Source organism: Camellia sinensis, chromosome 3 (genome assembly GCF_055761805.1).
Source record: "Camellia sinensis isolate YWXY chromosome 3, ASM5576180v1, whole genome shotgun sequence".
Lineage (NCBI taxonomy): Eukaryota > Viridiplantae > Streptophyta > Magnoliopsida > Ericales > Theaceae > Camellia > Camellia sinensis.
The window spans coordinates 170,214,037-170,240,492 of NC_138963.1; positions in this window are offsets into that span (position 1 = coordinate 170,214,037).

Here is a 26,456-nt window from a genome sequence, read left to right on the forward strand (position 1 = left end):
GAACGTGATTATTTCAGATAATGGTTCCCACTTTCAAGAAGGAAGTGATCGACTTGTTGGAGAAATACAACATGGCTTTTCATAAGTCATCTACATATCGGCCACAAACCAATGGCGCTGTTGAGGCCACCAACAAGAACATCAAGCGTATTCTGCAGAAGATGGTGGAAACCTACCGGGACTGGCCAGATAAGCTACCATTTGCTCTGTGGGTCTACCGGACTTCAATTAGAACTTCTACTAGAGCGACTCCGTATTCATTGGTTTATGGGATGGAGGCCGTTCTACCTATCGAAATTGAAGTTTCATTGTTGTGAGTACTGGCTGAGTGTCAGATAGCTGAGGCAGATTGGCAGTAGAGCAGATTTAAGGAACTCATACTCTTTGATGACAGAAGGCTGAAAGCACTATACCATGTTCAAGGTTATCAACGCAGAATTGCCAGGGCTTTCAACAAGAAAGTTAAGTCCAGGAATTTTAAAGAAAGAGATTTGGTGCTCAAAGACAACCGAGCTCCCATCCACGACCCTAGGGGCAAGTTCAAAACTAATTGGACTGGTCCTTACATCATCAAGTCTATCTGGTCGGGTGGAGCTGTCGTTCTGATGGACCGAGATGACCTAGAGTTTTCCCAACCGATCAACATGGACAAGTTGAAGAAATATTTTCCTTGAGCGGCTCGCTAGGCCGAAAACCCGAAAGGGCGACCGAGGCAAAAGTTAGAGCACAAAAAATTTGAAATGATAAAAACTAAGCTCGCAAGGTTGAAAACCCGCAAAGGGCGGCCTTGGCAAAAGTTAGAGCGTAAAAGGTGAGGGTTAATACACGAGTGAACTTGACCCGAACTACATAAGGCTTGATTCCCATCTTTGGGATACGTAGGCAACTTCATCCTGAAGTTCAGCCATAAACACTTCCCCGATCAACTTTGTCCATGTGATCGCCTTGGTCTTCTTTGTCTATTCAGCATTTAAGAGCTCGGTCGTGATCTCCGGTGCAGTGCTACTCAGACTAGGGGCAACTTTCCAGTTGCCGGAATCCGGGATTGTGCATCTCAGTGACAGATCTCAGGTGTGTCCAGTTCTGATCCATATCGAAAATGGTTTTGAAAAGTTTTAATAAACGTTGATTTTGTTCAAATTAATCTTTTTACAACTTAAACCATTTTTGGACCGAACGGAAAATTTTCAGTACAACAACCTTCAATTTCACTGATTTCAACACAGAGTTCTCTTGCTCTTGAATACAAAATTGAAGTTACATTACATTCATAAAGAAAACTTGAAAGTTCTGATTAAAACAAATAAATTCAGCGCATAGTCAGGTGTTCCTGCGTCCTCTCCCAGAGCTGGTCGAAGCCTCTGATGCCAAGCTGGGCCCGATTTGTGCCTCTTCATTGAGCCAATCTAAGCACTCATTAGAGAGGGTGTAGCTGAAAGTAGAAGTGGGGGCCAGAAGTTCTCTCATCCTCCATGCTGCGGCATACCGAGCTAGCTGCGCGCCTCGGACCGGAAATGTAGCGGGGTTCTCAACCCCCTACTCTGGACAAGTCTGATCATGTCCGAACTGGCACCGGAACTGGAACGGAAAGTAAAACACGCAGTGTGTCAGGCCAATTAACTGGATCCCGGGCTGACGGGTCATGCTATAGCTCATTGCCGGTAAATTGAGCTAAGGGCAGTGCCAAGCAATGCGACCCGCGGACAAATTGCACATCCAGCTGTACAACCATCCTTCATCCGGAGCATCGACTAGACGTCGTCGGGAGAAATAGCTGCGAGCTAAATATGTCAGACACGAGTCCACAACTCTCAACTTGTCCATCAACCACACTTGGAGAGGGATGAAAAATGAGAGAATAAAGAATAGAAAGGCGTACGTTGAGAGAAAAAGTGAGCAGAAGGTTTTGAGAGAAAAACCGAGCCTGAGGGCCGAGTGATATGAGATACATATGTGAGATGGGGTGGGAAACATTACTTGCAATAGTAGTGGACTCTCCGCAAACCTAGCCGTCTCCCGGCGATGAAAAGCGTCCAAGCCCATCAATGTTTCGGCCAATGTCATGGCAATGCAACTTTTACCCTCTTTCAAGCCCTCAGTGACCTCAATCAAACGAGTGCTAAACCCGCCGGAGCCCGGGGCTACTAAGAAATGCGATAGCATGCATATGCAGAGCGCATGTCGTCGATAACCCTGCCAATGATGGTCGCCGCGGTCACCAGCATCTGAAAACCGACAAACCAAGCTCGGAATGTCCAACTCTCCATCATGAATCAATGACCGAGCGTCATGCACAGTAAGGCTGCACATCTGTCCTAAGGCTTGGACGTGGCCGAACCGGAACTGAGGCAAGATTTTCTCATCGCGCTCGGATTCCATTAAAGCTTGGAAGTCCTTGAAAGTGGGACACATCTCTTGGCCGCCAAAGCTAAAGACGTGTGTTACCGGATTCCAAAATCTTGTTGTGGCATAGAGGAACGGAAAACGCAGCGGGGTGCGACCCAGCGTGAATAGTGCATTTATGCCGAAACCCCAGAAATTCAGCCTTTCCAAGCCGTCCAAATTGGCAATCCAACTCATCAGATTTTGGACAAAAAACTCTTCCATTTGGTGCAAACCAGTGTTGAAATGAGGAAAACTACGAAGCTGAGGCTTTTGTAGAAGATAAGGTGGTGAGTGGAAGACAGGTGTCGACATTCTGGAAGTCCTTGTCATTTTTGGCCGGTCAACCAAAAATAGTGCTGACCAACCATCTGTTTTGGCCGATCAGCTGAAAATGTTGGCCGATGGCCATTTATTGTGGCCGGTGATATCTCTCTTTGGCCGATGGCCTCTCTTTTTGTTCTCTAAGCTGAATAAATGTTAAACATGCTGAGAACTTGTGACTGGTTCCACTTCCAATGCCTTTTGGTGATGATTTTGCGAAGTCGCGCCTGTTACTACAATTTGTTTATCGAGTTGTTGTACATTTGCTTATTGAGTTGTATTTTACATTCTTTAAGTCTTTGCTTTACTTATCGAGTTGTATTTACACTTGGTTAGCTTATCGAGTTCTTTGTTTTGATTATCGAGTTATTTTTGTCGTTAGTCGGTTCACTACCTAATTATTATGATGCAAGTGCTTAATTTTCAAACAAAAGTTCAAATCTCATTTACATTGTTATGTAATGCAATGCGATGCATAAAATGTACAAATGTAACACCTTTTGAACAAAACAGTTGTTTCATTTCATCATGTCTTTTGCAAAAAGTACATAATTGTGAGAAAGTAAAACCTACCTGAGGCAGTACAATGTGCTCAAACTACCAGTAAAAAGAAAAATAGAGCAAAACAAAAAAAGAGGAGAAAAGTAACAAAATGTCTGAACAAAGCAAAAAAGAAGAAAAAGCAGTAGAAAGTCTGGATTAATATCAGTCATCTCAAGTGCGGGAGTCGGTCCTGGTCCTCTTCCTGGACGAGGGTCCAGGGTCACCACCGCCATCTCCATAGTCAGAATCTGAGCTATTTCCGGCCTCGCCCTGGGACGATGCCGCCTCCTCGTCAAAATCATCGGGGGAAGGCTCTCGTGAACTGCTCTCAGCACGGGTGCGCCTATGTCTGCCTCGGCTGTGGATAGTCATCCTTCGCCTGACTCCCCTTCCTCCTCGAGCAGGAACAGATGGTCCAGCTGGAGCACCTCCCGTGTCAGAATTTGGAACGGGGCCTGAAAAGGACAAGTGGCAAATGCATCAGTTATGCTACGCAAAGCAGAGTATGAATACCGAATACAGTGTATGAGTACAGTATATGAATGTCGTGAGCAATGCTGTGAACAGTATATGGGTTACAATGTATCAGTACCGTGAGTGCTATGTATCAAGTGCCGTGTATCAAGTGCCGTGTTAATAGTGTGATGTATCAGATTATGTATGAAACAGATTAGGCAGAGTTTGAGACTGCGATTGAAAGAACTTACCAGGATATTGTAGATGGTCAACAAGTCGATGCGCCGCTGCAGCATCTCTACCGCTGAGGCTGTCAACTCCAGGGACTGGCGAGTGCACTCGACGGAAGCCTGCAAAAGTGTTGAAGGCATTAGTATTATGCGGGATATCAAATGAATTGAAATGACTGTACAAAATACAAAGTATGGTAGTACATACCGGGGTCGAGCCATAGACTTTGACAAGCTCATGATCAGCCGGAGAAGGAGTGAAGGGAATCTGATAAGTCTCTCCACCCTATCCTCGACATGTGATCGTCGTAGGCAGCTCTGGCCATCCAGCTCTCTCCTCCTCCGGGACCCACTCTTGCCTCGGGCCGGAGATGCCCTCGGTGCCCCTACTCCTGCTGCTGGTGCCGCTGGTCTCTCTCGCTCAGCTCGACAAGTACCAGTCAAAGGCCGCATGATGTAAGCCTGGATGTACTCGGCGTAGTCACCATCATCCCTAAAAGGCTCAGAGTCCCAGCCAATCGTGTAGTCTATTATCTCCTCTAAGGTGTAACTCTCAGCGTGCCTCACGTGGGTAGGAGGAGGTGCTGGAACTGTCTGCTCTGGTACGCCCAAGGTCTGCCACAAGAAGCGCTCCCCAAAGTACCATGCCCGACTGACTGGGCCCTCTAGTAGAACCCTGAACCGGGTAGTTTCTCGAGCACTGGCATATCGCTCCCAAACTGCGTCAGGCAACGGGGCCCAAGGCTGCCAGGTGATCTGCAAATAAAACACAGTTTGTTATCTACTGATATTGAGAGTACAATATAAAGCGAAGCTTAAATAAACTGTAATGTTTGACATACCTCAGCTGCGGTGATGGTGTCGAAGTAGCGGCGGAAGAACATGAAGGACTCTCGTGGCCTCCGCTCGCATCTCACATCGAAGCGGTAAGAAAATGGAACACCGAGAGGGATCTCCTCATCTGGCACTGGAGCAAGCCTAGGGAAGTAGGCATACACCCACAACTATATAGTGTAACAGAGAAGATATGAGTATGCTTATCAGATAAAGCGGTATACAGATAAAGCAGAGTGCAGTATGTGCAGGGTATTGTGCAGTGTGTGTAGTGTACAACCAGTGTAAAGCAGATTGCGTGTGCACAGTGTGCGTGATATACAGATAATGAAAAACAGAATTGAAAAGACAGAAAAGGGAACATGTACCTTCCAGGCTCGTCAGTAGCCTCCGAGCAACTACCCGCTACGGCGGGAGGATGAGCTCATATATCCATAAAGAGTGGCCAAGCCCACGCCACCCCAGTCGTAGCCGTGAATCTGCGTCACATCCATAAGCGCACTCAGCAGGTAGAGGGCGACGGTGTTCGCCCGGTTGGCCAAGAATGTGGTCCCCAGCAGGAACATGATGAAGCCACGGGCATACTGCTCCTCCTCCTCCTCCCGAGTAGTAGGCGCTTTGATCTGGAAGTGATCCTCGAAGCATGAGTACCTCACAAATGCTACCCGGGCAAGAGGTGGCTGAGTGCCAAGCAAGTATAGCTGAGCGGCGTCCCACTCGTCCATATCTATGTCAAAGGGGATCGGATCACCCCCTACTCCGATGCCTATGAGCATGGAGAAGTCAAAGGAAGTCATCGTCATCTCTCCTGTGGCAGAAAGATGGAAAGAGTCGGTGGTGTCCCACTACCTCTCCACGAGAGCAATAAGAAGGGGCCTGCTCACAGTGAGGCGCGAGAGTCCCATGCAGAAAGTCCCAAAGCCGGCCCGGTCGACAATATGACGGACCACGTTGGGTAGCTCCATATACCAACCTTAGGTGGCAGTGTTCCCATACCCCCGGAAGGCATGGGAATCTCCTTGTGTTCAAAACAAACAGTTGCGAAGCAGTGTTAGAAATACAGTGTTGAATGCACTAAGAGTTGATGAAAATGCAGTGTGTGTGCATGTGTCCGAGTCTACACAGATATTGGGTGTGGGTGTGCTCACAGTGAACTACAGCATATGATATATCAGTGTGTTTAAATTGTTTAGTTGAGAATGCAACGTGTGTGCATGTGCTCAGATTTAAACAGATACCGGGTGTGGGTGTTCTCACAGTGAACTACAGCATGTGATGTATCAGTGTATCTGAGTTAAGCAGTCAAAGAACAGAATCGACTATCGCAGTTATATGTTCTACATTGCAGAAAGTGAAGCAGAGAAAGAATATACCTCAGCAGCACCGTAAGACAAATATGACTCTGGCTCGCGCAACAAAAGCTCCAGTGGCGCCCCCCATGCATAGCTCCTGAAGTGGTGGATGCCGTCGGGAGGCAACATGTGTATCGCCGGCCTGTAAGTCGTCGGATCGAACAGCCGGATGCAAAAAGGTAGGAGCTCGACCTCGGGGTCCACGTCCATCTCCAGGGGAGTCCCACCACGTGGAATGTCGTCTGCCATCTCAAAAGGAGCGTAAAAATGGCCAAAAATGTGAAAAAGGGACAAGAATGCCAAAAGTCAACCCCGAGAGGATGAAAAATGGGAGAAAAAGGTCGGAGTGTGGAAAAGGCATGAAAACCAAGTAAACTCAGGGGGAAACAAACCCCAAGTAGTGGAAACCAACAAAGAAACACCGAAAACCGAGTTTTGTTCGGTTTAAAGTGTGCGAAACGGGAAGGGTTTCGCGAATCGAACAACAAAAAAGGAGCGAAAACAAGAGAAAAACACGGATCGAAGGTGAGAAAATCACCTAGAGAGAGAGATGAAGGATTTTCGAGCTTGGAGAAGTGAGGAAATGAGGTTTGGAACCCCATATTTAAAGACCCATGGCCAAAGGACAAAATTGCCCCCGAAACTGCCATTTTTGGTCGATTGGCCAAATTGTTAGCCGATCGGCTAAGTGTTTGGTCAATGAGCTCATTTGGTGGCCAACGGATGGCCGATGGCCTCCCCTTGCAGTCGGTGAACCTCTCATACCCTTGGTTGGGTCAATTATGTGGTTTGAGACCTTTATCTCTCAAGACAGTGCAAGAAAGTACATTTTTGAAGCTTAAACGGCCTTCGTGTTGACCTCGAACCGTGTCTTCCGTGTGCAACACTCGATATGTATGGGGTGTATCCTTTTTCGTATCCTTTTGTATATGGCAAAATTAAAGAATTGCTCGAGAATTGCTTTTGAATATCATGCCTAACCAATGTTTTGTCATAATTGTAATAAGAGCATTGGTTATGCATCTTTTCGCCCTTGCATTGAGCATGCTTCATCTTGCTTTCGAGTTATATCTCAACATCACGAATAGCATGCCTTTACCATGCTTCCGTTGAATATGCACCTTCTCACATTGTATGCATTGTCGCGTATGCTTTACTTACATGCGTTTATGGACCTTCTCGCATTGTTACACACATTGTATGCGTTGTCGCGTATGCTTTACTTATATGTGTTTATGCACCTTCTCGCACTGTTACACACATTGTTTACGTTGTCGCGTATGCTTTACTTACATGTGTTTATCCACCTTCTCGCATTGTTACATACATTGTTTGCGTTGTCACATATGCTTTACTTACATGTGTTTATGCACCTTCTCGCATTGTTACACACATTGTATGCATTGTCGCGTATGCTTTACTTACATGTGTTTATGCACCTTCTCGCATTGTTACACACATTGTATGCGTTGTCGCATATGCTTTGCACCTTCTCGCATTGTTACACACATTGTATGCATTGTCGCGTATGCTTTACTTACATGTGTTTATGCACCTTCTCGCATTGTTACACACATTGTATGCGTTGTCGCATATGCTTTACTTATATGTGTTTATGCACATTCTCGCATTATTACACACATTGTTTGCGTTGTCGCGTATGCTTTACTTACATGTGTTTATGCACCTTCTCGCATTGTTACACACATTGTATGCGCTGTCGCGTATGCTTTACTTACATGTGTTTATGCACCTGCTCACATTGTTGCACACATTGTATACGTTGTCGCGTATGCTTTACTTACATGTGTTTATGCACCTTCTCGCATTGTTACACACATTGTATGCGTTGTCGCGTATGCTTTACTTACATGTGTTTATGCACCTTCTCGCATTGTTATGCATCACACATTGTATGCGTTGTCGCGTATGCTTTACTTACATGTGTTTATGCACCTTTTCGCATTGTTATGCATCACACTTTGGTTACATTGTTATGCATCACATTTGGGTTGCATTGTCATGCGCCCCCTTCACTTGCGTTATCACGCACTTTTCACTTGCATTGCTATGCATATTTCTAATGATATTGTACCTGTTAGGTTTCTTTCTTTTGCAGGCACGATATTGTATGTACGGTTCATTTGAAGCTGGCGTGACCAGACGAACCAGACAGTATTGTATCTACTCTGCGCAAGACGTAGTGAGAATTGTATAATTTTCTTACATCCTTTATGCATGTAATGTAATTGGATTTGTATTCGCCTGCTTAAAACTGTTGCATGTTTTGCTTCGTTACAGCTCTCTTTGCATGATCATAAGTTATGCACGGCACCGTGCATGTTACTTGTGTTTTGCCCCTGCCTGTAGGCACATCTCTTTGATTATCATGTATGCTTGTCTGAGTCTTCGGCCTTGTCAAAAATGGGTCGTCTCTGGGCTTTGACATTCACTCCCATCGTCTTTATGATTTTCGAGTTCTGTCAAAGAGGGGCAACTGTAGACATCTCATTTTTGACCGTCCTTAAGACTTGGACGTCATCGTTTGAACACTCGATGATCATCCATGCTCGTGTTCGTTTTGAGTTCTCGAAGGTCTCGGCTACGTGCCTTGCCTCAAGATCTCTTAACTTGTCTGTTTTGTACTTGGTTGTGGACCAAACACTTGTGTTTTTGTTCTATGGGAAGAGAGTGGCTTGTTTGCCATCCCTTCAACCCACCGGCCAAGACATGATGCCATCGGCCCCTTGTTCTTCCCATCGGCCAAAAGTGTTGGCCGATCGGCACTATATTTGGTCGGCCGGCACTTATGTTGGTCGATCGGCCATTTTTGGTGGCCGAACCCTGTTCATCTGCTTTATGCAGATATTTTGTGCCAGCTAGTGCAGCTGGCATCCACAATTAACCCCCTCCATACATGTTTATGGAGGGATTTGAGCCTTGCTTAGCTTCTCCAAGAAGCTTTGCAAAATTGGATTTCTATAAAAGGAGAGCCTCCTCTCCCTTTCCAGGGGTTCTAGAAATCTGAAGAGAAGTGATATATATCTATCTCTATATCTCCCTCTCTCTACATTTGTGTGTGTATTTGTGTTCTAAAGTGCATTTTGACCATACTTTTGCGCTAGAACACCTAGAGTTACACCATCCTTGTGTGTTGAGGTACTAGAGGTTGGTTTTAAGGTTCTTGGGCTGGTTTTGATCAGAGAGAGTTGCTGGTCTTGTGTTCTTGAAGTTGTTCTTCAAAGGTGAGATTCTAAACTTTAGATACCCCACTCTTGTTTAAGCTTTTACACACACTTCTATATTGTTTCAAGCTTGACTCTAAACTACAAAAAGTTTTGATTTTGTATGCTTGTTATAATTGCTTAAGGTCACTTTTTGGCTAGGGGTTGTCTACCCCCTCTTAGGCCTCCTTTGGCCTTGTTTTGTACCTTTACTTTTGAGCTTTGGGATCATCTTATTTTGACCTTCCCACCACTGAAATTCAGAGGATTTTCAGTGGTGGAGAAGTGGTTTTGTAGTCTTGTATAGGAGAGGGACACCCCCTCTCCTTGTCTCTCATTTGCTAGCACAAATGGCTCATAATGTTAGCATGTTTAATGAGCATGTCTTGGTTCTATTTCAACACTTTTTAGTGTCTTTTAGGACCTGCCTTAACTCTATTCCATGTTGGTTTGATGGCATCTTGCATGCTTCACATACTTGTAGAGTAATCTTGGATGTTTGCATAACATGCATCTTGTGTTTGGACCACTATTCTTGCATGTTTTGGCTCAACTCGAAGGAGCTTATATATCTATCTGAAGAGAAGTGATATATATCTATCCATCTCTATATCTATCTCTCTCTCTACATTTGTGTGTGTATTTGTGTTCTAAAGTGCATTTTTACCACACTTTTGCACTAGAACACCTAGAGTTACACCATCCTTGTGTGTTGAGGTACTAGGAGGTTGGTTTTAAGGTTCTTGGGCTGGTTTTGATCAGAGAGAGTTGCTGGTCTTGTGTTCTTGAAGTTGTTCTTCAAAGGTGAGATTCTAAACTTTAGATACCCCACTCTTGTTTAAGCTTTTACACACACTTCTATATTGTTTCAAGCTTGACTCTAAACTACAAAAAGTTCTAATTTTGTATGCTTGTTATAATTTCTTAAGGTCACTTTTTGGTTGGGGGTTGTCTACCCCCTCTTAGGCCTTGTTTGGCCTTGTTTTGTGCCTTTACTTTTGAGCTTTGGGATCATCTTATTTTGACCTTCCCACCACTGAAATCTAGAGGATTTTCAGTGGTGGAGAAGTGGTTTTGGAGTCTTGTATAGAAGAGGGACACCCCCCTCTCCTTGTCTCTCATTTGCTAGCACAAATGGCTCATAATGTTAGTATGTTTAGTTAGCATGTCTTGGTTCTATTTCAACACTTTTTAGTGACTTTTAGGACCTGCCTTAACTCTATTCCATGTTGGTTTGATGGCATCTTGCATGCTTCACATACTTGTAGAGTAATCTTGCATGTTTGCATAACATGCATCTTGTGTTTGGACCACTATTCTTGCATGTTTTGGCTCGACTCCAAGGAGCTTTCCCTCATGTTTTACCATGATTAAACTCTGTTCAGTGTTGTCTTGGTCATGAATGCATTGTTTTGCATAACCTTGGTTCATTCTAACTTGTAAGCTTTGTGCCTTGAGTTCATTAGCATGTGTTACTTGAAGTATTTTCATGATTTGGGATCATGTGAAATGTGATTTCAGTCCATGTTTCATGGTCGCACAATTGTATTTATCACCTATTCCATGCTTTGGATAGTTTGTGTTTCATGCCTCATAAATGGGTCATTGCGTATGCCACCATGTTTAAGTCTTTGGGATGCCATTTAAGTGGGTTTTTGGACTCATTCTAACATGCCATAACTCTGATTTTATTGGCCTAAGTCATGCCATGTTTGGTTGTAATAGGTGTAGTGCAATTGCCCCTTTTGGCCTTGTATGTGTCTTGTTTTGTGCTCACATTTCTAGCATGTTTTGGCCTCATCCCATGCATGTTCTAGCCTTGTTTTGGCCTGCCTTGGGACTGTTTTGGGTCACCTTGGTCCTTTGGGGCTTGGTCAATATGGCCATGGTTCAAGTTCCTTGGCTAGCTTTGAACTTGAAGTCCATTAGCATGCCTTGCTTGCGTTATGTGTTTAATTTGGCATCACTCTTAACATAATTTCAGAGTTTATGGTGTCACCATACCGCCATGATAGTCACCCCTCACTCATGTTTGGGTGTTGTGACCTTATGCCTTAACTTTTGGACCATTGCATGTGCATGCTCATTGTACATTTCATTTTATCACTTCATCATCGTTTGAACACTTGATGATTATCTATGTTTGTGTTCGTCCTGAGTTCTCAGAGGTCTCGGCCACGCGCCTTGCCTCAAGACCTCTCGACTTGCCTGTTTTGTGTTTGGTTTTGCACCAAACACTTGTGTTTTTGCTTCTGAGAGTGGGAAATAGCTTGTTGGCCATCCCCATACCTCACCGGCCATGGCTCGAAGCCACCGGCCCTGTTTTGTTGCTACCGGCCATTGGCTATGGCCACGCACTCTGTCTGGTCGGTCGACCAGTGTTTTGGTCAATTTGTCATTTTTGGTTGGCTGACCACTGTTCATCTGCTTTTGGCAGATATTTTGTGCCAGCTGTGATAGCTGGCACCCACAATTAACCCCCTCCATACACGTGTATGGAGGGATTTCCCTCTTGCTTAGCTTGTTTTGTAAGCTTTGCAAGATTGGAATTCCTATAAAGGAAGGGCTTCTCCTCCCTCGTCAAGGGTTCCAAGAAGTTCCAGAGGTCTGGTTTTAGGGTTAGGAGTCTTGTATCTATCCTATCTCAATATCTCCATCTCCTTTTGATTTGTGTGTGTATAAGGTGTGTTTGTTCTTAGTTTTGCACTAAAGCACCTAGTGTTACACCATACCTTGGTTGCTGAGGTGCCAAAGTGTTGTTCTTGGAGTTTTTGAGCTGGTTTTGACCTAAGGAAGCTGTTGGAGCTCTCTTCTTGAAGAAGGTCTTTAAGGGTAAGAACCTTACCCATTTATTCCCCATTTTTGCACAAGCTTTTAACCTATCTTGCATCTATTTTTAAGCTCAGTGTATAACTAAGAAAAGTTATGTTTTTACTTGCTTTTGATCTTTGTTTAAGGTCTCTTTGGTGTTTGGGGTTGTTTACCCCTTCTTAGGCCTTGTTTGGTCTCATTTTGTGCCTCTTTTTGTAAGCTTCGGGACCACCTTGTATTGGTCTTCCCACCACTGAAATCCAGAGGGATTTCAGTGGTGGGGATGATGTTTTGAGGTCCTAAGAAGGAGAGGGTCATCCACTCTCCTTGTTGCCTTCAATATTTGTCATTTTTGCCTCATGTGTGAGCATCTTGTTTAAGTTCATGATGGCCATTTCTTAGCTGGTATTTGTGGTTGTTTTGCCATGTTATATCTCTGTTTCAAGTTAGTTTAGACACACCATGCATGCTTTGCATACTTGTCTTGTAATGCCATGAAATTGCCTTAACATGCTTTATGCTTTGAGCCTTGTTTTTAACATGATTTTGGCTTAGCTTTGTGAAGCTTTTATGCATGTTTTAGTGTGCTTGAGGTCTGACTTTTGTTATTTGGGTCGTCCATGACTTACTTTGTATAACTACCATGCAATCTCCGTTATAGGCCTTGAGTGTTGGCTTCTCTAGCATGCTCTCCTTGCATCATTTCAGTGGTTTGGCACCACTTATCATGTCATTTCAGTCCATATGGTATGCTTGTATGCTTGCATTTGATACTCCTTTGATGCTTTAAAAGGTTGATGTCTTATGCTCTATGTTTGGACCATTATGTATGCTTCCATGTGTAGGCCATTTAGATGCCATCTAAGTGTGTTTTGGGCCTTGTCTTGACCTACATTGGGACTGTTTTGAGTCCCCTCGACCCTTTGGGACTCGCCTTGCATAGCCATGGTTTGATCCCTTAGGTTAGCCTTAGGCCTTGGGCTTGGTTGCATGCCATGCTTGCCTTGTTTAATTGGTTTGGCACCTTTTCTAACATGATTTCAGAGCTTACTATGCTTGCCATATGTCCATGTTCATCCCTTTTAAGTGTGCTTAAAAGTTGCCTCTTTATGCTTAAGTATTGGACCGTGTGTGCATGCATGTTTGTCCCTTGTCTCTTAGCATCTTGGCCACTGATTTGGGCCTATTTTAGAGCTGCCCAAATTGGTTTAAAACCATCTTTCGCATGTTGTCGCATGCTCGCCTTGTGTGTTGTTACGTTTTTGGCCTATCGCATGTTGTTGCATGCTTGAATCGCATTGCATTTGGCATGCATTTTTCTTTGCTAAAGTTGTTTTACATGTTCCTATGCTAAGTCCCATTCACATGTTGTTGCATGTTGGTTATTAGCATTATTGTTACATGTCTCGCATGCTTATTTGTTTAGGTTGTGTGCCCAGTACACATTGCTTGTTTGCATGCTCATATTGCATACTTAGCTCCCATGCTCAGGTTGAATTTTGCATGCATGCCTTGCCTCTTGAATCACCAAGATAGAGGTTGGGTCCCTTGTTTGTTTGGTGTGCATTTCATTTGACATTGAAATGGCACACTTAGCCTCTTTGGCCATCACGCATTGAAATGCGCGATTGGTGGCCCGAGGGTCGAGGGCCACACTCCCTTGAGTTCATAACATGATGGGGAGGTTGGTTGTGCAAACATTTGCTTTAAAATGCATTGCCATGCCTAGTTTGCCATCTGCTGTTGTCAAAACAGGATTCTGCAGGAAGATATGGCCGACCGACCATATTGAGTGCCGGCCGACTAAATATATTTGGCCAAGAGCCATACCAATGGTCGATGACTAGTTTTCCCTAGCCGGTGGTGTTTCCTCTTGGTCGGTGGCCTTCCACAGTGATCAGGAAATGATTCTGGAGCATCATTGAGACTTGCACAATTTTCAGAGGAGCAGAGCAAGGTAAACAGAGGCAGCTTGTGCATGGTGGTGGATTTCTGAGCGAAGCCGAGCACGCATGCATTGGACCCTCTTCCCGAGGTTGTTTTACTGCTTTATTAGCTTAGTTAATTTGCTTAACTAGTTAAGTGGTCTGTAACTATTTAATTAGCTTGTTAGTTAGTTAAATTTGTATTATTCTTTTGGTCCCTCCGAGAGAGGGCGAATTGTGTAATAAGCGTGCGTGTGTGTGATGCATGTCTCCCAACCCCCACTTCTTTCTCCCTTTTACTTACCTGCTTTGATGGTTAGTATTATGAAATATTTTAATTAGCATCCTTATGCTATGCATGTGCGCATTCATTCATCAGTATTGCATGCACCGGGCTCGGCGCATCATACTAACTGTATAGTATTTCAAATCTAACTTGAATACATGTTATCTGTTGCATTTCACATGTCATCCATAGATTAGCCGAGCATATTCTAGCTGTATTTTGCCTGGGATGGATTAGCCATCTTAACATGGACTTGGATCATACATTTGATTACTAACATGTCCCTTGATTTGGCTTGGAGTACTAGGTGAGTGTTTATGCTTTAGCATCTCGCATGAGTGTGAATGTTCACATGAAAGCATGCTTGCCATGAGGCTAACCACTTAGTTGATTTATTGCCTAAATGCCTGTGGGTGAAGGTTGGATTGTTTGAATTGGAATAATTCATCAAAATCCGTATTTTAGCCTACTTTTGAGTAGCAAACCTCAAATCATTTCCAAACAATGAATATGCGATGCTTTGTTCCAAATTAGGCAATCTAGTCTATACTTTTGTGTTGTGCGCGTCACATAGTAATTCTAGGCTAATAACCGGAATAAGAACACATAATGTTTTCAAAACTTGATATCATGGTTAATAGCGGCCGATCTTTGATCGGGCGAGCGGGGGTGCTCATAGCTGACCTTCCCCAATCGTACCCAAGTTCCCGAGCCAAGGCAACTTTGGTGATGACGGACACGTGGCCTTAGGCAAACGAGTCAGGGTTTCCTAAATTTCCCCATAAAAAATATTTAGGTGGCGACTCTGTATCTGGCAAAGCAGTCCATGTTTGGCACTTCTTTCTAAAAATCAGTTTTCCAAAACGATTTGCCGGATTTGGACTCTTTGGTGATTTATCAGTCTTGCATTGCATTGTGCGAGATCAAATTAAGAACCGACACAAAACGAGTCCGAACTGTGGAAGAGCACAGGGCCCGAGGGCGCGTCCACACCTATCCATTTCTAGTGTAAGTCCATGGATCATGCGGTTTGTGTGTCATTGCATGCTTATCGAATTGCATGTTGTCACATCCTTGTCATTGGAATTGTCGTTGCATGCCTATTACATTGCATGTTTGTACGTTTAGGTTGCATTTTGCATACATGCTAGTTTACATTTTGTCACATGCTTGATTAGGTTGCATTGCATTTGGCATGCTTGTTACCTTAGCCTTGTGTGCACGTTTGAGTCCTATCGCATTTGGTATGTTTGGGTTGCATAGCATTACATTTCCAGGTTGCATTGTATTTGGCATATTTGCTTGCATTACATTGTGTTTGGTTTGGGGTGTCAAACCAAACACGAGGAATGAGGAACGTTCGTACTTGAAGTGACGAAACGTGCCTCAATCCTTAGTCGCCGACGCTCTTGATCCAACGTGATAGAGTGTGAGGCCTTCATGTGTTTTGTGCATTCATTCCATATTGATTTGCACACTTGGCTCCTCTGGCCATCATGCATTGAAATGCGTGATTGATGGCCCGAGGGTCGAGAACCATACTTCCTTGAGTTCATGACATGATAGGAAGGGTGGTTGTGCACACATTGCTTTGAAAATGCATTGCCATGCTCTGTTTGTCCTTTGCTGCAGCAAAATAGCATTCTGCAGGAAAAAATGGCTGGTCGACTACTTTAAGTGCCGATCGGCTAACCTTTATTGGCCGATAGCAGAATAATTGGTCGATGGCACCTTCCCATTAGCCGATGACCATTCCTCTTGGCCGATAGCCTCTCACAGTGTACAGGAAGTGATTCTGGAGCATCACAAAGACTTGTGTAGTCTTTAGAGGAACAGAGCAGTGCAAACAGAGGCAACATGTAGCATGGCGATGGATTTCCGAGCGAAGCCGTACAAGCGTGCATGCATCCCTCGCCACGAGGCCATTTCAGTGTTTTAATAACTTAGGCTGGTTATTTATTTCGATTAGGGTTTTGTAATATTTAATTAGCTAGGGTAGTTGATTAATTATTCAGTTTGTGTTATTTATTTGGACCCTTCGTCGAGAGGGCGAATTTTGTAATAAGTGTGCGTGAGTGTGTGAATGTCTTCCAACCCCACGTCTTTCTCCCTTTTACTTACCTGCTTTCAGTGGTTAGTTTTAGGTCATGTTTCAATTAGCATTCCTATGCTCGCATGTTTGCATCATTCATTTGTATTGCATGCACCGGGCTCGGCGCATCATACTAACCGCATAGCATTTCAATTCCAACTTGAATACGTGTATCGAGTTGTCGCATTTCACATGCCATTCTTAGATAGCCGAGCCCATTCTAGTTGCATTTTGCATGTGTTGCATTAGGCATCTTAACATGAACTAGGATCATGCATTGATTGCTAACTAGTTGTTGTTTTGGCTCGGAGTACTAGGTAAGCTTTTATGCTTTAGCATCTTGCATGAGTGTGGGTGTTGCCATGACAGCATGCTTACCATGAGGCTAAGTGCTTATGTGATATAACTGCCTGAATGCCTATGGGTGAAGGTTGGATTATTTGAATTGGAACAATTCATCGAAATGCAAGTTTTAAAGCCCCCTTGAGAGTGGCAAAATCATGTTTTCTAAGCCCACTCGAGGGTGGCAAATCCACGTCTTAGCCTACTTGCTAGTAGCACCTTCAAACCATTTTCAAACAAACATGAAATGTTTTGTTCCAATTTAGGCGATCCGGTCTATACTTGTGTGTTGTGCGCATCACATAGTAATTTTAGGCTAATAATCGGAATAAGAACGCATGCGTTTTCAAAAACAGGATATCATGTTTAGTACAGGCCGGTCTTTGATTGGGCGAATGGGGGTGCTCATAGATGACTTTCCCCAATCGTACCCAAGTTCCCGAGTCGAGGCAACTTTGGTGATGACGGACACGTGGCCTTAGATAGGAGTCAGGGTTTCCTAAATTCCCCCAAAACAAAATATTTAGATGGCGACTCTTTATCTGGCAAAGCAGTCCATGTTTGGTACTTCTTTCTTAAAAATCAGTTTTCCAAAACGATTTGCCAGATTTGGACTCTTTGGTGATTTATCGGTCTCGCATTGCACTTTGCGGGATTAGATTTAGAACCTTGACATTTGAGTCCGAACTGTAGTAGCAAAGCCCACGGGCGCGTCTACACATATCAAACAACTTATTTTTAATTCGGCATTTAAATTTTTGTCAAATAGTTTTTAGTTTAACGAATTAAGCATTTAGTTTTCAATACTTAATTTTCAGTCTTTAGTTTTCAGTTTTTAACTTCATGAAACACCACTTAAGTGTTGTAAGCCCATACTTTAAATAAATCTAGACCACTAATATTAAATTTGGCATATTTTCTTTCTTTTTTCTTCTTCTTTTTTTATTTTTTTATTTTTTTATTTTTTTGTCTTTGTGGGATTACAGAGGTGGGTCACCAATATAAACCCACAGTGTGGTGGTGAAAGAGAGTCGCTGTGCTAGTAGCATTGAGAGTAGAACAGAAAAATGAAAGTGGAAGAGATGATGGTAATTCCATAAATTAATATCTTTGGTGGAGGGTATTAATGTCAGTACCTTTTTTTTCCATTAGTTCTGTTAAACAAACATTGACAGGGAGGGAAGTGTAATTTCTGAAATGTCAGGGGGGATCCGTATTAAATTGAAATCTCAGAGGGTGTCAATATAATTGTAGCAGTACCCTTTAAAACTTTTAGGAAGTGTATTTGAATCCTTTATTTTATTTTAGAAATCTTTGGTGTTGTTGTATCTTGGTTTTGGAGGAGTACAAATCGATTTAAACTTGTTGGGAATGCTCGTCCACGCTTGTTTACGTTGAAAAGTTGTTTGGAAACTTAGAAATTCTTGTTCTGGGGTCGACACCAATCTTGGTGGTGTCGACACTTGCCTTTTGTTGTTGGTCTCAAGGATCAACACCAGTCTGGGAATGGTCGACCCTTGTCCTGGAAATGCTTGCTGAAATTTGGTTTCGACACCAGTCTGGAAAGGGTCAACACCTTGCCTGTTACACACTTTGTTTTTTTGCCTGAAGAGTTGATACCTCTGTCTGAAGGGTCAACCCTTGCGTGTAAATTTTAGCTTTTTGGGTTGGTTTGGGCCCTACTTTTGAGGGGTTTTTGACTTGTTCTCTTCATTTGACTTTGGGGCTATTGTTCTATTATTACCTTGCTACTATAAATAGGCCTCAAATACTTATTCATTTCACTTTTCCTTCTCTACATCGTGAATTCTCTTCTCTCTCTCTCTAAACCCAAGCTTTTTCACCCAAGATCTTTAGATCTACTTATCTAGAGTGATCTTTTCACTTTGGTCCTTTGAGAAAGATTATAGATCTTTTCAAGGGCTTTCTTTTGATCCGAATAGTTTGTGGTTTTGTCGCCAATGATTTTTGAGTTGTCTCCTCTTTGCTTCAAGAGTTGGGGATTTCTTGCTCCTCTTCAATACTTCGTCTATAGATAGTTATGTGGCAGATTTTATTGCATAAAAAAAAACCATATTCATTATGGATTTTTCTTGAAAGCCATGAAAGATGATCTAGGATTTGATATTTGTGATTGGAGTTGTTAAGTTGTTTGTTGTTTGAGTTATTTGAGAAATGATTTATTATGTTTGTTAAAAGAGGGAGGAAAGCCCCAATTTAATATTATTGATTTAATGGATTTAAAAGGGAGGAAGTTGAATAATCTTTGTATTTTGCTAATATGGGTTGTATGATTGTGTTTATATCAAAAGAAAATAAAAAGAGAAGTAACCATGGTATTGGTATTGGTTTAAACTAATCATGTAAAGTTGAGTTGAGTTATGGTTTTGATATCTACGGAATTGGTTTTGTAAAATAAAGAGAATGAGTTTGGTTTTGGTTTTGTAAAATGATGATAATGAATTTTTAGAAAATGGTTGGAGTTGTGTGGATTGGAAAATAAAGAAAAGTGGTCTTTTTGAAAGAAAATGAAATTATCACCCTTCGTAAATTGATAATAAACTTGAGATCAGATTTTGGAACCTTTACATATTATCATTGTGATTGGACTGAAAGTCTTGCGAGAATTGGATTGTTGGTTTACGAGTATTTAATACATTTACTTAGAGGTTTTGTCTTTGGGCTATCAGTGGAGGATAGCTATGATTGTTGTAGAAATTGCATGAGGATTAGGTGAATTGAAACTAATCTCTTATCGGTTGTCATTGAATATGACTGTATTTTAATACATTGTATATGTATGATGTTTGAGAGAAGAAAGGAGATGTACTTCATGTTTGGAAGCAGAAAGGGGATGGGCTCCATTGAATTAAGTTGGCCTGTGTGTCCAGGGTGAAAGTCCTGAAAACCGCGCATATATACATGGGTGCCGAATCCCGTGGACGAAATTTCTGTAAAATGGCAAATTGGAGTGGTTATGTGATGATTGTATTGGTTAGAGAACTACTGCGCTGTAATCTCAGTTGGGTTGTCTGGATAACAATGAATTTGACTCGTAGATTGAGGTAAAATGAATTGACATGAAATGAAGTGAGACTAAAATGGCTTGAGGTGAACCCTTGGCCTGGCATTTCTTTATGGAAAGGTATATTCTTGGTTTATCGTGCTTAAGGCAGGTAGAGCAGAACTTATTTATCATTATTGTCTCAGTGTATTTGCATATATTATGGGTTATGACGGTTATGGTTCTGGAAGGCCGAGTTGTCTCATTAGTTGAATAGATAGTTGTTGGTTGCTTGTTATTTTCCTTTTGTACTAAAGGTATATATGTATAAATATGAATGTGTTGGAAACAAATGTAAGTACTATATTGAGATTGTGAATAATGTGAAAGATGTCGAATACATGTGAACATGTTGCAGAAAGGCAAATCAAGTGTAAGTCTGGAAAGTGGGAGAAAATGTAATGGGTTTTGTGAAATTGTTTTCAGGAACTTGTTATTGTCCTATGAATTTTGGAAAAAGGTAACAAGAAGAAAGAAAAGTAAACTGCTTATGTTGTTGAACGGAATGAATGATTTTGAGAAGAGTTCTTATGTACGTATATTTCTGTATAAACCGTCACATTATGTAGATGATATGATTTAAAGCATTCACGATCATAGTTATCGGTATGTGTTATTACTGGACTTTATGTTCATCCCACGTTACTAATCCTTTTTTAGGTGAACACCAAGAAGTGTTTCAAGCTCAAGGATCTTCTTTACGTGTTGGCCATGGGGCCTTTTATTTGTGGACAGAATGCCATTGATGTAAAAGGGTTAAACCCTTTCCTTTAATTTCAAAGATGTAAGCCTACGTGCAATTTATTTATTTTTAACTCATGTTATATTCACTTCGTATTCGAATAAGAGAACCTTCAATAATAGTACTTGTTATTGTATTAAATTTCTGCGCATGATCTCTAAAATTGTATTATAATGAAGGATTTGGTAATGGTATCCGTTGACATGAAAAGTGGGGCGTGACAATAATTTACCCTTTAAAGTATACATAAAGGTTAAGGGTAAATATGTCATTTTAATTTAAAAATTAACACCACCAAATAATTACACTGACAAGGGGGGTCAGTGTAATTTAGCAAAGAAATAATTCAAATTTAAATTTTATTTTAAATTAAAATTAATATTATTCTTTTGTAACACATATCATAATATAAAATATTATTATATTAATTAAAGTTAACTCTATTGTGATTTTATTTTAGATATCATATTTTTAGAAGTGATCTACATACACGTGTAGCGTCTAATTTGATATTAATTGATTAAAATAATTGAACTCAATACTTTCTTTTTTTTAAGTTTTTATAAGATAAATTGACAAATGTCGAATGATAAATAGTGTAGAATATTATTTTAAAGAATAATGATTCATCAAAAATGATAATGTATATTTAAGGCACCAATTGATGTTTCTTGAATAACTTTTAAATAAAAATTTTGAATTTATAATATTACTGATAATGTATCTTCATGAGCTTTGTTAGAAAAGATATGTAAAAATAATTTGGCTGAAATAAAAAAATTACAGTTATTATGAAAGATATATATTTGTGCACTTGTTTTTTCCTTCAATTTTTCTATTTATTTATTAATTTTGATACACAAGACATGTTTTACCAAAATAATTTTATTTATCTATTTTTAAAAACATTTTATAAGAAAGCAATAATAATACATATGTCAACAACACACCACTTTGACAGCAAAAACTCCACCCATTTCCTGCAATAGCCTCGTTTAAAGGTTGATTAAATCTTCTCAAAAAAAGGAGAAAAAAAAAAAAAAAAAAAAAAACATTGATTAAAGAAGTTGCTTTTGAAAAAAGTTCGAATAATTGTAATTTTTAACTAGCTTTTACTTTTAAAAACAGAAAACACAGAAAGAAAAAAGAGAAAAGAAAACTTAAAAAGCTAAAAAAAAATTAGGGATAAATTACACTCATCTCTCCTAAAGTTTAAAAAAAAAAAAAAAACTTATAATTTTAATATAATTACACTAATATTTCTTTTTAGTAAGATTAAATTAACCGAAATTAATGTAAATGATATGAACACACAAAAATAAACAACGTAAATTATATATTGATAATATTATTTTTTTTATCTATATAACTAACAAATTATTGATAAAAAGATACTTAAGTATTATGTCAATTAAAATCTAAAATATATATATATATAATTAAATTCAAATTGTAAGATTTAATGTTTTTTTTTTTTCAAACCGATGGAGTCTGGACCTTCTGCCGTGTTTATCTGCGGTGCTTCCTGCAGTGTCTTTAAAACGATGCCGTTTTAACATTTTTTTTGTTCATTTCCCCTTCTTTCGTTCTCTCTCTCTCTCAGCTCTCAAATGTTTGAGAGACCAGAACCCAACCCTAAGCACCTTATGAACAGAGAGACGAAGAGGACATAGATGATTGGACGGCGCGACGGCGAGGCAGCGAGTAGCGAATGAACAGTGATAAATGACCGGCGAAAATCTATGTTAGATACAGTGGGTATCATTCCTAAGTCCAATCATAATTCACCAAAATCCTCTCAGTCTTGAGATCTTCTTCCCAAAAGAGGTTCATGTTCAAATCAAGAAAAGAAAGTTGTTTTTTGTTTTTTAATTTTAAAATCTCATAGATACTCAAAATGAAATACGTAAATCACCAAGCAGTGGTCAACAATGAGTTTAAAATCAATAAGAAAAATAATAGGGGTCTATGATTTTTATATGGAAAGACTTTTCTATTTCTTCAAAATTAACCAAAATCTACCAATCATGTTAAGAAAAACAAAAGGTTCATATATCAAGATACATAGTTTTATTTATCTCTCCCACTTGAGTTCACATTAAATAAAACACATGTGTGAGTGATTTTTCGATCACACTGCCAACTCAGTAATCAGCTGGAGAGAACTGGCAGAATAGATGACACCTGGCTGACCTGAAATAGAAATAAAAGATTCCGGTGGTGGTTCGTCCACCCGGGGGCACTCCGACGATCAAGTCAGTATGTCTCTCAAAGATAATCAATAGTGCTAAACTCACTGTTCAGAATATAAATTGCGTACCTTAGACCTATCGGGGGTGCCTCTCTTTTATAGTTAACTCAATCTCTGTCCCACTAGAAGCCTAGTTTCAATGGACTCTTGCTCAGTGCTTATCCTGGACTCTCCAAGAGATAAAGATAAACTTCCTAAGAGTATTATCCTTATCCATGCTAAAGTCCTTCCTCACCCTAGGACTCTTGTGCCTTATCTGCTTATCTCGGATTCCGATATCTTCGGAGATAACCTCGGTCTTGCCGAGATCACCTCGGCGTCATGACCTGGACACGTGGTACCTCGGCTGACACGTCGGCGCCACCTTGGCCACGTGTTGGGACTCAGAAAATATATCCCCACAACTGCCCCCTAGGTTCTATTACCTCGGCATCTGAGGTGATGGAACCTATATCGGTACTTCCTGCCAGTACATCAGCTTTAGCCGAGATCATCATTATAGGCCGACATGTCTTCTTAAAGATCAAGAATTCCAAGAGCTTCTTCACGCGTATGAGCTGTCATGCATCACAATTCAACCATTTCAGCCACGTGTCCTTCTCTTACTAGATCATACTTGGTACGCGCTTCTAAATCGTCTCGCGCATGCCTGCACCGTCTGACGCTCACGTTGTTTTAGGCACATTAATTCTGTTTTGCCGTCATTTCAAGTTTTAACAAAACTTTTTTTTCCCTTATTTTCTCACTTTTCTCCATCGTCTCTGAAGCTTTCTCTCTCTAGTTTTTTCTTTCAAGCCCTCCATTGTTCAAGCTTCTAAAGCTCTGCAACTCGCTCCGTATGCCCCTTCCGGCGTGATTTTCACCGATCTTGCGCCTTCACAACCGTCGTCAGACTTCGGCAATCCCTATTCCGACTTCCCTCTTTCTGGTAAGCCACTATTCCTCCTGATTTCAGTTTCTTGTTACCTTACTGAACTTTACTGTTTTACCTGTTGTCTTTGCAATCTTGTTCATATTTTTTATATTTCATCTCGCATCTTGTATTCCACCATATATTTGAACATGTTTGTTTCATGATTCTGTTTTTACCCAAATCATCTTCTTGAATACACTGTTCACACTCCTGTTAATTTCTGCCACTGTTTTTGGCCTGATACACCTGTGAAAACTTTTTGTCTTGATTTCCTGATGGCTTCATCATCATTCTTGATTCTAAAACGCATCCCTGTTTTTCTGTTTTCCAGATCCGTGCATTAAATCTTTGTTTCCATAGATCTAGGTTTGGGATTTGCTTGTAGAACCCTCGATTATTAGGAAAAACTGAAATTATTTCCACAAATCCTTACCCAGCACATACTTTAGGTTTTTGCCGAGGTCCCAATAACCCTTTTAAAACACCTTCATTCTGAAATCTAGTTCCTCCTAGCTAGGCCGATATCATGGGTATGTGGAAGCATAGGGTAGACACCCCAACAAAATTAGAATACTTTAGACGAGAGTTTTCCATCCCTGCCAACGTCCATCTTAGGTTGGCTGGGGATGACGACTCCATCATGCCCACCACTGTTCCTATGCCCTTCCCTGTAGTGGCCTTTATTGACTGCAGACTTAGGTTTCCACTTGACCCTTTTTTTCGTGAAATCCTTCATTTCTATAGGTTGAACCCAATGCAGCTTGTCATCAATTTTTACCGAGTTATTAATGGTACCACAGCCTTAGCCAAACAAGAGAATGCTAGGATTACTCTTGCCGATTTCCAGTACTATTATACCATGTGTCGCCTGAAATCGAAAAAAGGCCGCATCTATTTGTAGACACCCCATTTTTGACCGACCTTAAGACTCAGACGTCACCAGTTGAGCGCTCGGTGATACTACATATTGTGCTCGTTCAGAAGTTTCAGAGTCTTGGCCGTGAGCCCTGCCTCCGGATTTTCGAACCCTCTTCTGTGCCTTGCCTCGGTTTGCGAACCAGGCTCAGTTTTCTCTGTTTCTTTTCCTGAGGGAAGGGAGAGGTCCCGTAGACCATCTCTCAGTGGCCGTGGGCTACATTTTGTGGCTGTAGGCCATTTTTCCCATTTCAGAGCCCGGTTCCCGGTTTTCGGAGCCGTCAGGCCGTGTGCCTCGGTTCGGGACCGCTTAACCATCTCCTATTGCCCCGGTTTTTGGCATACTTCTTGTTCACTCCCTTTTGAGGGACACTGAGGTCTGAGAGACCCACTTCATGGTCGAATGCCACTTTCGGTGCTTAACAGGCAGTTTTCGGGGCCCTTAACTGTGCGTTTTGGCCCCCGAACATTCGTTTTGCATCGGTTTTCGTTCATTTTTGGCAGGTACCTCTGTTTCATCACTAGGAAGGCCGTAGAAGGGTGGGAGGCCAGCAATTATTTCAGCAATCAGTTATATATCCTCCGACGCCCGTTTTTCTCACTTCCGAGCCAATGTTGAACACCCTCGGGCCATTTTCTTGAACTTTTAACCACATATTTGTGATGTACACACATGGGAGGACCCTAAAAGTTGGTGGCCGGCCACTAATGTTGCTTGACCCTTTTGAACCCCTCCTAAAAATGGCCTATTCTCTCTCCTATTTTACAGGTTGCAATTTTGAACCACAGGGTTGTGATGAGGGAACCTGGGAGGATAGCAATTTGTGGTGGCCGGCCACTAATTCAACTTGGCCCTTTTGACCCTTGGCCGGCCGGCCATGGAGAGTGGCCGGCCGGCCACCTGCATCTCCAAAAAAGGGCCGGCCATGATCCTCAGGTTGTGTTTGTTACAGTTGTACACTTTTTCCCCCCAAAAACCTGTATCCGGAGGGGACCGTTTTTGGGGGAAAACTTGGCTTGTTTTCCCCCCATTTTCTTTCCCTCCTTTTTCCCCTTTTTTGGTCCATATTGCTGGCCTCCAGCATGGAGAGAAGGGTTACAAAAAATTCCCCTAAGAGCTCTTGCATCATAGCTCCCTCTATCTCTCTCATTTCCTCAAAAATTCCTAAGTCCTACACCTCATTTCTTCATCACCACCAAGCACCACCACCACTACTCCATTTCCAGCAGCTTGGAGAGCTTTCCAGCAGCTAGGAGACATCACTTCTCAAGCCAAGAAGCATCCAAAGACTTGTCTTCAAGGGTAAGCATCATTTCCCCTTTTTTGAGCTCAATTTTGCAACATTTTTCTAGCCTCTTTGCTTGTTGTTTTGAGCTCCGACCAAAACTGAAAAGGTCATTTTTTTGAGCTCATTTTCTTATTTCATTAAGGGCTCAACACTGTTTGAGCCCCCCATATTGCACTTGCTTCATTATCCTTCTTATATACCGTTATCTTGCATAGTATTTTTAGCCTATGTGTGATCTGTTTTGGAGCACGATGTAAACTGTAGATAGGCTTATTTTGAGCCCTTATTCAACATTGAAGAAGGGCTCATCACTGTTTGGAACCCCCATGTGTCACTTGCCATTATACCCCTCTTTGGTCCCCATTTTTGCATGCTTTGGCAGCCCATTGTGCTTCTGTTTTTGGTCTTTTTACAGAACTGAAAATAGTCTTATTTTGGCCCATTCTTAATGTTTCATTAAGGGCCTTTCATGGTTTGAGGC